The sequence below is a fragment of the Peromyscus eremicus genome, chromosome X, assembly GCF_949786415.1.
Source record: "Peromyscus eremicus chromosome X, PerEre_H2_v1, whole genome shotgun sequence".
NCBI lineage: Eukaryota > Metazoa > Chordata > Mammalia > Rodentia > Cricetidae > Peromyscus > Peromyscus eremicus.
Window position 1 is genome coordinate 63,362,675 of NC_081439.1, and position 9,785 is coordinate 63,372,459.

General features: G+C 36.7%; 1 pseudogene; it reads right to left on the bottom strand.

Annotated features, from left to right (window-relative positions):
* Positions 1-9,395: 9,395 nt before the first annotated feature.
* LOC131900341 (U2 spliceosomal RNA) lies at positions 9,396-9,512 on the bottom strand (annotated as a pseudogene).
* Between the last annotated feature and the right edge of the window lie 273 nt (positions 9,513-9,785).

Sequence of the window (9,785 nt, forward strand, 5' to 3'; positions counted from 1 at the left end):
GCTTGGGCATCACTTTGGTGCTTGTTACTATTCTTGTTAAGTTCATTGAACTATTTGTTTGTGTCTTCTTTAAATTCCTTGAATTCTTTGATGAAGTTTATGATTGTTTCTTTGATTTCTGTGTTCCTCAGAGCACAACTTGGCCTAGGTCTGGGTATGGGAGTGGGGGGATACAAGCATATCAGGGTTAAGAACGTTCATTAGGAATTTACTGAACTGAATCTGGACAGAGGATATAATTTCTGGGCAAGGCCTGGAGGTTGGATATGACAATATCATCTGTAGTAGAGTAGGGAGAGGTTGGACAGTGCAGGTCTAGTATCTAGATCCCTACCATGTTTGGTGGCATGTCTATGGGGTCCTGGCAGGAACTGGGCCTGGAGATGGTAGCACATCACAGAGGAATGTAGATGTGCTGGGACACTGGTGGAGGTATGACTCTGGATACCCCTAGAAAGACAAGGATGGAAGACAGAAAAGAGGATTCTGACAGTTTACTTGTGTCCCTATTGAGTGTGGTGGCTGTTGGGTGCCTATTAGAAAACAGATATGGGATGGATTAGTAGTTTTTCTTATGGAGCATGCTGTTGTGGCTTCTCATAGTACTTTTGTTTCTGTGCTGAGACTTGCTCCTCTGAAATAGTTTGTGGGCTGTCTTTTGTCTTTTCCTTCCTTCCTTCCTTCCTTCCTTCCTTCCTTCCTTCCTTCCTTCCTTCCTTCCTTCCTTCCTTCCTTCCTTCTTCCTTACTTTATCCCTCCCTGTCTCCCTTCTTTTCTTCCTTTCATTCTTCCTTTCTATTTGAGTAATCTTTCTTCTTCTCACAAATTATTTGAACTCAATGAAGGGTACCTGGAGAACTAATTTATAGCGGAAGGTCAAAAACACAAAGCAAAACATGTGCTTGCAACTGACATCAGAAGAATGGGATGTTTTGTGGGATTGATCTTTTCACCTTGTCATATAATCTACATCCAAGTAGATAATGTCAGAGCAGAAATAAATTTGAAGTCATTTAACTAGTATTTGCTGGAGAATTTCTTAGTGTGAATCCAAGATTACAGACTGTTTCATGTTGTAACAGTTCGTTTTTCTAGAATTTTCTCATATGTTTTATTACATACTGTATGATTATTCCTTAAATTTCAATTAAAAATGTCTAACTATGTATACTTCCTGAACTTATTATCTTTTAAATTTTCTACATTTTCACAGGTTTATGATAAAAATATAAGAATTTAAAGAGCACAAGAACTTTCTGTATAAGAATATAGTATGCAATTATTTCTACTGATAAGCTAATGAAAAAGTCCATCCATTATAACGTTTACCTTCTAATTTTAAGCATCTGTGTATATGGGCTACATAGTGTGGCCCTGGGTCAAAAAGAAAAAAAAAGACTTGCTTTTTGTCCTAATTACGGTCAATTTTGGAAAAAGTTCTAAGAGACGCTGAGAAGAACATGCATTCTTCAGTGTTTGCATGGAATGTTCTGTAGATGTCTATTAGTTCCTTTTGTTTTATGATCTTAATTTAACTCCAGGATTCCTGATTAATTTTTGTCTAGATGACATGTCTGTTGGCAAGAGTGGTGTATTGAAGTAACCCGCTAACATTGTTTAGGATCAATATGTGATTTGTAGATGTAAGAGTATTTCTTTTCTGAACTTGGATGCCTTTATGTTTAGTACACAAATGTTTAGACTTGTAATATCATTTTGATGAAATTTCTCTTTAATTAGTATGTAGTGGTCTTCCTTATCTGTTCTGATTAGTTTTGGGTTGAAGTCTATCTTGTCAGTTATTAAAATGACTAAACCTGCTTACTTCTTGATGCTATTTGCTTAGAATGCTCCCTTCCCATCCTTTCACATTAAGGTGATATTTTTCCTGGATGGTCATGTGTGTTTCTTGGATACAGCAGAAAGAAGTATCCTATTTTCCAGTCCGTAATATTTCTGTCTTTTTATTAGAGAATCAATACCACTAATATTCAGATTTATTACTGAGTAAGGATTATTAATTTCTGTTACTTTTTTGTGGTGGTAGGATTTTTTCTTCTCTTTCAATGGACTGATCTAGGATTACTTAGTCCTTGTGTCCTCTTCAGTGTAGTTAGCTTTCTCTTCCTACTGAAGTTTAACCCCTCATCACCCAAAAAGAAACAGTCTAGACAGGAAGCCATTGAAGAGAACTCTTAAAAACTGTGATAGGGATCCTGAAATGAAGCTCTTCACAGCTGATGGTTTCTGGTGCAGATGTGGGAGGGAAAAAACTGAGTTATCTTTAAGGGCTGGCCACTTCAATTTTGCCATGCTCCAGCGAGTATATGGGCAACACAAGTTGGACTTGGTATATTTTTTTCTTCTTGTTTTTTTTTCTGGGGGGTAGGTAACAAGAGTGGGGTTGAAACTGGGAGGACTGGGAAGTGAATGTGATTGGGGTGTATTACGTGAAATTCCTAAAAAAATAAAAATATTATGTTGGGAAAAAAAGCTCTAATTCTAATGTCTTCTGTAAATCTTGGTTGGTAGACAATAATTATTTACATTTGTTTTTATCATGAAATGGTTTTCTTGATCCATCAATTGTGATTGACAATTTTGCTGGACAGGGTATTTTATACTGGAATCTGTGGTCTCCCAGAGCATGTAGAACATCCATCCAGGCCCTTCAGGCTTTCAGAGTCTCCACTGGAAAGTCACATGTTACTCTAATGACCTTCCTTTATATATGACTTGGTCTTTTTCCCTATAGCTTTCAATATTTTTTCTTGTTCTACCATTTTGTGTTTTGATTATCATGTGTCATGGGAAGTTTCTTTTCTGGTCCTGGATTTGGTGTTCTGTGTGCCTTTTGCACTTTTGCACCTTGATAGACTTCTTCTTTCTTTCTTTCTTTCTTTCTTTCTTTCTTTCTTTCTTTCTTTCTTTCTTTCTTTCTTTCTTTCTTTTTTTTTGGTTTTTCAAGACAGGGTTTCTCTGTGTAGTTTTTGTGCCTGTCCTGGAACTCACTCTGTAGCCCAGGCTAGCCTCTAACTCACAGAGATCTACCTGCCTCTGCCTCCCAAGTGCTGGGATTAAAGGCATGTGCCACCACCGCCTGGCTGACATTCCTTTCTTTACCTTGGGGAAATTTCCCCATGTTTTTTTTTTTTTAATTGTATTCTATGTCTGACCCTGACCTTGGTTTCTGGTCCTTTCTCTATGCCTATTATTCCTGTTTAGCCTGTTCATAGTGTCCCAGATATCTTTGGTGATTTGTGTCCAAATTATTTTACATTTAACATTTTCTTTGCCTGAGCTATCCATTTCTTCTTATCTCAACATCTTCAACACCTATCCTCATCTTCAACACCTGAAATTCGTTCTTCCATGTCTTTTAATCTTTTAACTTCCTGAATTTTTCACTTCAAGTTTTATTTCATTTTAGCTTTTCCCTTGTGATTCTATTTCTTTGATAAATTCTACTTTCATATCTTCAATTGTTTTCCTCCTTCTGTTTTAAGCTTTGTTTTTGTTTTCATTGAATCATTTATTCATATTATCTTTAAAGTTCTTGAATGTGTTCATAATTGCTATTTTGGAGTCCCTATCTGATGCTTCAGCTAAATTTGTTTTCTTGGGGCATATTATAATAGGGTCACTGGTTTCTCTAAGAGTATATTACATTGATTATTCCTGTTTGTTTTTGTGCCAGGATGTAGGCGTCTGAAGTTAAGACATTTGTCATGTTTCCTGGTGTAGATATCTGATCTCACCTTTGTTGGGTGAGTGTTCTATTCTTTTGTTGTTGCTACAATCTAATAGATTGTGTACAAGAATAATGATGCTTGCTTTTCAGTCTTGGGGTCACTCTGGATTTTAGGGTCCAGTCTCCAGCTAGTCCCAAATCTGAAGTTCTGGTTGGAGCTCTAATTTCAGACCCAAGTAGCCAAAGATTAGTACAGTGGGATGCATAGGTAACAGGGTAGCAATATTTCTTAAAAGGGATATAGATGAGCTAGGGGCAATGGCTGAGGTGGATAGGCAGTAGCAGGTCTGAGATACTCTAGCGATGGCAGAGGAAAGGAACAGGGGCACAGGCAATTTACCTGGGTCCCACCCAAGTGTGGTGGCTGTGGGGGCCCCTGATAAAAAGAGGTTCTCTGGGTTTCTGGGGAGTCACAAGGAATAGATATGGCATAGGAGGAATAGCTGAAGGGTCAGTGTGAAAGAACCAGGGTAGCCCCGAGCCTGCAACACAAGGCCAAATTCCAAGAAACCATTCATTTTGATTTCGAAATTTTGCTTTATTTTATGTTACTTTACCTTATTTTTTTTTGAAAAAGGATCTCAGGCAAATATGGTTGCTTTAAAGCTCACTGTGAAACTAAAGCTAGACTTGATCCTGATTACAGGTATCTACCACCATGACTCAATGAATTTCATTATTTATTTTTTTATTTACCTAATTTGTGTGTTTAATTATTTATTTTGTACCTTATATTCCAAATTATACTGGTTTGAATGCCAAGTACTGTGTTCAATGGAAACTATAAGAGAGGGCATCTTTGCCTTGTTCCTGATCCTAAAGGAAATTTTTTCATATTTTTGCTGTTAATTATTATGCTAGCTATAGGGTTTTTGCATATAACATTCATTATAGTGAAGAAATTCTATTCTATTCCTAGTCTTTTGAATGTTTTTAAAAATGTATTTTTACTTAAAATATAATTAGATCACTTCATCCTTCCCTTTTCACCCTCAAACTCTTCCTATGTGCCTGCCATTGAATTCATCCTGTGTCTACCACCCAGCTCCCACTTAAATTGCTGGCATACATATATATATATATATATATATATATATATATATATATATATTTGTGTTTATTTTGTATTTTATATTGTGTATATAAATTATATTGTATATATTTTGTATTATATATCCTAATGTGTCCATTTTTGTTATTTATAAGTATATGAATTTTTTTTCAGGGCTGACCACTTTGTACTGCATAACGAGTTAGGGGTTCATCTCTGGGAGAGATTAATTCTCCCTCTCTCAGCAGTCACTGGTTGTGTGTAGTTCTTGGTCTAAGACTGAGGTCCTATGAGATTTTCTCCCTTTCATGTTAGCGTGTTTTTTATATTATCAGTGTTCAGGTCTTATTTAGGCAGCCATTTCTGGGAGACAAAGTCTCATAGCAGATTTCCTGATGGCTCTTATAATCCTTCCACTCCCTCTCTTACGATGTTCCCTGAGCCTTCAGTGCAGGAGCTGTGCTGTGAACACATTTACATGGGGGCAGGGCACCCCATGATCTATTGATCTGTATTGTGTCCAGTTATGGTTTTCTGTGGTAATCTCCCTTTGTTAAAAGGAGAAGATTCTTCGATGAGGAGTAAGAGATACATTTATCTGTGGGTATTAGAATAATGTTTAGAATGTAATTAGGAATTATACTGATCTAGTAAAGTGGCAATATTAGGTTCTTTTCAAAGACCCATGACTTTGTTAGCCCCTATTTTTTTTTATCATGGATGTATCCTAAATCTTATCAAATGCCTTTTCACAAACTGTTAAAATAATCATTTTTATCTTTAATTCTGTTAATATCTATAACTCATTTTGAATTGCATAGGTTGAAAAACTTTGTCTCAAGTATATATCACACTTTCATCATGTTCTGTTTTTCTGCTGCCTTTTGCAATGTTTTTGCCTTATTTGGGATCAGAATAATGCTGGCATCATGAAATGAGTTTGGAAGTGAACAAATTTCAGTGCTGCAGAAATTTTAAAGAATTTGTTACATTATGTTGAAGCTAGTCTCCGTTAAGCATTTGGAAGAAGTCAACAGTAAAACCATTTGACCCTAAGCATTTATAATTTTTTTAATTACAGGTTCACTGTCATCACATGTTGTGGTGGTTGGAATGAAAATGGCCCCCATAGTGCCTGGACCGGTCTACTCTGGTGACCAGCCTAGCAAATAACCTAGCTGTCATCATAGAGCCTTTGTCCAGTGACTGATGGAGGCAAGTACAGAGATCCATGGCCAGCCACCAGGCTGAGCTCCAGGAATCCAATTGATGAGAGAGAGGACAGATACCACAGGCGAGGGACATCGAGATCATGATGGGAGGACATGCAGAGATGACCGGCCACACTAGTGGAAGCCCATGAACTGTGGACTGGTGGCTGTGGAGCCCCCATGGGACTGCACTAGGCCCTCTGGATACAGAAGATGGTTGTTTGGCTCAAACTATTTTGGGGGGCACCAAGGCAGGGGGATCAGGATCTGTCTCTGGTCTATGGGCAGGCTTCTGGAATCCGGTGCCTGTGGTGTGACACCATGCACAGTCTTGGTGCAGTGAGAAGGGGCTTGGACCTGCCTAGGCTCAGTGTGCTGGGCTCTGCTGACTCCCCATGGGAGACCTCGATTTGGTGGTTGTGGGGTTGTGGGGTGGCTTCGGAAAGAGGGCTGGGAGTGGGAGAAGGGAGGAGGGGGGTTGTGGATAGTATGTGGAGTGAGTAGAAAATTTCTTAAAGAAAAATGAAAAAAAAAAGAAAGAAAATGGCCCCCATAGACTCATAAGGAGTGGCATTACTGGAGATGTGGCTTTGTTGTAATATATGTTGCCTTAGTAGAAATGTGTCACTGGTGGGGGGCACGCTTTGAGGTTTCAGAAGCTCAAGCAAAGCCTACTGGTTCATTTCTTCTTCCTACTGTTGCTTGTGGATTCAGATGTATAACTATCAGTTCCTTCACCAGCACCATGAGGTCCTGCATGCTGCCATGCTTTCTGCCATGATGATAACGGACTAAACTGTAAGCTATTTCCAATTAAAATGCTTTACTTTATAAGAATTGCCATAGTCATGGGATCTCTTCACAGCAATAGAAACCCTAACTAAGATATATATTGTTGGCAATTTTTTTCTCCTATGTTTTTGTGAAAAATTCTTAGTACATTAAATATCTTCTAAGTTATACAACTTGTTGTCATATGAAGAGTATGAAGATAAAAGCTTATTGTGTATCCTTGAATTGTTGTGGTGGCTGTTAGTACATTTCCTCTTTCATTTGATATTGTTTGAAGCATCTTTTTCTTGCTATTGTTAGGAAAGCTGTAATTTTATCACATTTGCTTATCTTAAGTTGTCTTGCTCGATGTCTTCTTTTGGGAATACGGACTATTTTGCAGATAGGTTTTAATTATTTTCTCATGAAGAGTAATTTCTATTCATATACTAATTAGTTTTGTTTTTTAGATAAAATAAGGGTGATATTATAAAGTTTAATAGTCTTATAACAGTATACCTTTAACTGATAACTTTGCTCATATACAGCTTTTTTTTTCATTTGCAAGGTTTCTACTGAGTATAACACTAAAGGCCTTATGGAGGTGTAACAGGACTCTCTGAAAATTAGTCTTTATCAATTATGATTCCCTACCCTGATGTCTTGGCCCTGGTGTAGATCAGGACTTACTCCTTCATTACCTCTCTGGGACCCAGAGCTGAATCTACATAGGTGTATGACCCTGCTGTATGGAAAGTGGAGGTGGACTTTCTCGACAATTTTGTCCAGAATTGTAAGTAAAGCCATTTTTCTATTTTTTATACAATGCTTATACAATTTTATGCAATACAATTTTTATGTTTTATACAATGTTTCTTATAATGTGAATAAATGACCAAATGAAGTACAACGCTCTTTGATTTTATTCAGATCACATATCAATAGATCCAAGAGTGTTACTTGAGAGATATTAACAGATACTGAGATAAAAATTGATGGAAAGACATTTGTTTGGTATTAATCATAACTTGTGATGGATGCATCAAATTGAAAATACCTATTTTAAAGTCTTGCTGTTATTTTATGTCTGCAAGTTTATGTAATGATTCATAAGGGTTTGTCTGAGTATTGAGTGACTTAAAGGCATCCTAGAGTAGTGAAATGAAGTTTAGAGTAATTCTGACACTTATCTTCTCTATGTCCTTTGAAAAGCAGTTCCACAAAACCAATCAATTTACTTCCACTTAAATTACTTGAAACTTAAGCTCCAAAGAAGCTTTGCCTCTACCAGATGTGCCTCCTCATGGGAGGCCTTGCCTTCTTGTGGAGGGGAGTAGGGGGTAGGTTGGGAGAAGGAAGCTTGGGGGGTGGGAAGAGGGAAGAGAGGGATCTCTGACTGGTGTGTAAAATGAATGAAAAAGTTTTCTTAATAAAAAAGAAAGAAAGAAAGAATAAAAAAATTACAGCTCTAATGAGGTAAAAACATACATATAATAAACAACTATACATATTTAAACTAAAAAAAAGAAAGAAAATTTGAAGTAGTTTGTATGAATTAGAGTTGGAAATAGAAAATGTTTCTCTTCAAAATAAAAAATATCTACTGTTTTCTCTCTCTCTCTCTCTCTCTCTCTCTCTCTCTCTCTCTCTCTCTTTCCCTATCTCTTTCTCTGGCTTTCTGTCCTATATATCTTTCAATCTTTCCCATCTCGTTATCTTTCTCCTTTACTTTCCTCCCTTCCTATCTACACTTTTCACTCTTTTTTTCTCTCTCTCCTCTGTACCCTTGGATTTGTTCTTTCATGGCATATCTACCTCAGTCAAGGACTTCTTGTTTGTCTCTGCATGTCTCTCTCTTATTTCCAACTTAACAACCCTTCATTCAAAATTCGGGAATATGTAATATGAATGATCTTCGTTAGTTAATTAGTGTTATTATAATTTCAGAAAGACCCTTTTGTCAGCCTACAACGAGTCACCGACAGTTTTTCTTCCCTAGGGTCAATTATCAGTCCTGTTTCTGTTTTGATAATCTTTGTATAATAAAGCACCATAGACAAACACAACCTAGCATTATATGGTGAATTTAGATAGCGGGATCTCATTCAGATATGTTCAACCTTTTGACATTGTGACACAAACACAATAAAGTTAGCGAAAATTCTCATAGTGTTTTAAGTAAGTATATGCTTTGTTTTGTGCTGTATTCACAGGTCTCCTTGTTCCCATTGTCCTTTAGATGATACTGTGAAGTAAATAAAATGCTTTGTCATAATCTGTGGCTCATCACTTTCCTGACTTTGGTGAGCTGTACTGCTGTATGTCCACTGACCTCAGTTATCCCACGTTTAGGACTCTAAGGGAGTTGGAATCAATGATACTACCCCACCATATTAAAACATTCTAGGAAATCAAAATGTATAATAGGCCGTGTGAATGACAAAGAGAATAACTTTGAGGGGAAAGAGATCTTCATATACTGCACTACTATTCAGGTACCTAGGAGACTAGCTGATATTAAACATTATTCTGAGGCTTAATTCTTTAGTTTCTCCTTTATTTTCTTCTTAAAATCTCTCAGATATTTTAAGAGCTAGACATTTGAGAAAACAAAGGACAACAAATATAATTAAATTCATTTTAATGTTAATATCCGTCTTGGTAATGTATATTGAACTGATAAGAACAGATACTACACTTGATCTTAGCCAAAAGACCGAGAAGCGATGGTAATGTATATTGAAAAATCAGCACATAATTGTTTCTTTAACCAATGACTGACATCTGTGTATATTGGTTATCTCATAGGAGGGCCATTGAAAGAGTTCAGTCTCATGAATACCGTACTTGTGGAAAATATAATTAAATACTTTTAAAATTTATTGATAATGGAATGTACTTTTATCTATGTATATTTACTAACTGTACATGGTTGAGGAAGATTATAGCAATGCGTTACAATAAAATTATAGCAGAAAGATTCAAAGTTCATGGCTGTTCA